This window comes from Cucurbita pepo, unplaced genomic scaffold (assembly GCF_002806865.2).
Source record: "Cucurbita pepo subsp. pepo cultivar mu-cu-16 unplaced genomic scaffold, ASM280686v2 Cp4.1_scaffold000123, whole genome shotgun sequence".
Classification (NCBI taxonomy): domain Eukaryota; kingdom Viridiplantae; phylum Streptophyta; class Magnoliopsida; order Cucurbitales; family Cucurbitaceae; genus Cucurbita; species Cucurbita pepo.
Window position 1 is genome coordinate 367840 of NW_019646434.1, and position 2387 is coordinate 370226.

Genomic DNA, 2387 nt, shown 5'->3' on the forward strand with positions numbered 1-2387 from the left:
ACTCTGTTTCTTCGAAATTCTATTCCAAATCATTTGGCCTAATGATTCCCAACAAAAGTTTCGAAACATGTCGTCCGGGACTCGGTTTTTTTATCACGTACCTCAAACGTCCCAGATTAAGGTTTCCGAATTAGGGTCTCGATTTTAAGCACTCTTTTACTCTTTTATGCACTCCGTTTCATCTAAATTCTATTCTAAACATCCGGCCTAATGATTCCCAAGAAAAGTTTCGAAAAACGTCGTCCGTGACTCTGTTTTTTTAGCACGTCCTTCAAACGTCCAAGATTAAGATTTCCAAATTAGGGTCTCGATCTTCAGCACTCTTTAATTGTTTTATGCACTCCGTTTCTTCGAAATTATATTCTAAAATATCCTGCCTGATGATTCCCCAAAAAAGTTTCGAAAAACGTCGACCGTGACCCGATATTTTTAGCACGTACTTCAAACGTCCTTCATTAGGGTTTCTGAATTAGTGTCCCGATTTTAAGCACTCTTTTACTGTATTATGCACTCTGTTTCTTCGAAATTCTATTCCAAATCATTCGGCCTAATGATTCCCAACAAAAGTTTCGAAAAATGTCGTCCGTGACTCGGTTTTTTTATCACGTACCTCAAACGTCTCAGATTAAGGTTTCCGAATTAGGGTCTCGATTTTAAGCACTCTTTTACTCTTTTATGCACTCCGTTTCTTATAAATTCTATTCTAAACATCCTGCCTAATGATTCCCAACAAAAGTTTCGAAAAACGTCGTCCGTGACTCTGTTTTTTTAGCACGTCCTTCAAACGTCCAAGATTAAGATTTCCAAATTAGGGTCTCGATTTTCAGCACTCTTTAATTGTTTTATGCACTCCGTTTCTTCGAAATTATATTCTAAAATATCCGGCCTGATGATTCCCCAAAAAAGTTTCGAAAAACGTCGACCGTGACCCGGTTTTTTTAGCACGTACTTCAAACGTCCTTCATTAGGGTTTCTGAATTAGTGTCCCGATTTTAAGCACTCTTTTACTGTTTTATGCACTCTGTTTCTTCGAAATTCTATTCCAAATCATTCGGCCTAATGATTCCCAACAAAAGTTTCGAAAAATGTCGTCCGTAACTCGATTTTTTTAACACGTACCTCAAATGTCTCAGATTAAGGTTTCCGAATTAGGGTCTCGATTTTAAGCACTCTTTTACTCTTTTATGCACTCCGTTTCTTCTAAATTCTATTCTAAACATCCGGCCTAATGATTCCCAACAAAAGTTTCGAAAAACGTCGTCCGTGACTCTGTTTTTTTAGCACGTCCTTCAAACGTCCAAGATTAAGGTTTCCAAATTAGGGTCTCGATTTTCAGCACTCTTTAATTGTTTTATGCACTCCGTTTCTTCGAAATTATATTCTAAAATATCCGGCCTGATGATTCCCCAAAAAAGTTTCGAAAAACGTCGACCGTGACCCGGTTTTTTTAGCACGTACTTCAAACGTCCTTCATTAGGGTTTCTGAATTAGTGTCCCGATTTTAAGCACTCTTTTACTGTTTTATGCACTCTGTTTCTTCGAAATTCTATTCCAAATCATTCGGCCTAATGATTCCCAACAAAAGTTTCGAAAAATGTCGTCCGTAACTCGGTTTTTTTAGCACGTACCTCAAACGTCCCAGATTAAGGTTTCCGAATTAGGGTCTCGATTTTAAGCACTCTTTTACTCTTTTATGCACTCCGTTTCATCTAAATTCTATTCTAAACATCCTGCCTAATGATTCCCAACAAAAGTTTCGAAAAACGTCGTCCGTGACTCTGTTTTTTTAGCACGTCCTTCAAACGTCCAAGATTAAGATTTCCAAATTAGGGTCTCGATTTTCAGCACTCTTTAATTGTTTTATGCACTCCGTTTCTTCGAAATTATATTCTAAAATATCCGGCCTGATGATTCCCCAAAAAAGTTTCGAAAAACGTCGACCGTGACCCGGTTTTTTTAGCACGTACTTCAAACGTCCTTCATTAGGGTTTCTGAATTAGTGTCCCGATTTTAAGCACTCTTTTACTGTTTTATGCACTCTGTTTCTTCGAAATTCTATTCCAAATCATTCGGCCTAATGATTCCCAACAAAAGTTTCGAAAAATGTCGTCCGTGACTCGGTTTTTTTAGCACGTACTTCAAACGTCCCAGATTAAGGTTTCCGAATTAGGGTCTCGATTTTAAGCACTCTTTTACTCTTTTATGCACTCCGTTTCTTCTAAATTCTATTCTAAACATCCTGCCTAATGATTCCCAACGAAAGTTTCGAAAAACGTCGTCCGTGACTCTGTGTTTTTAGCACGTCCTTCAAACGTCCAAGATTAAGATTTCCAAATTAGGGTCTCGATTTTCAGCACTCTTTAATTGTTTTATGCACTCCGTTTCTT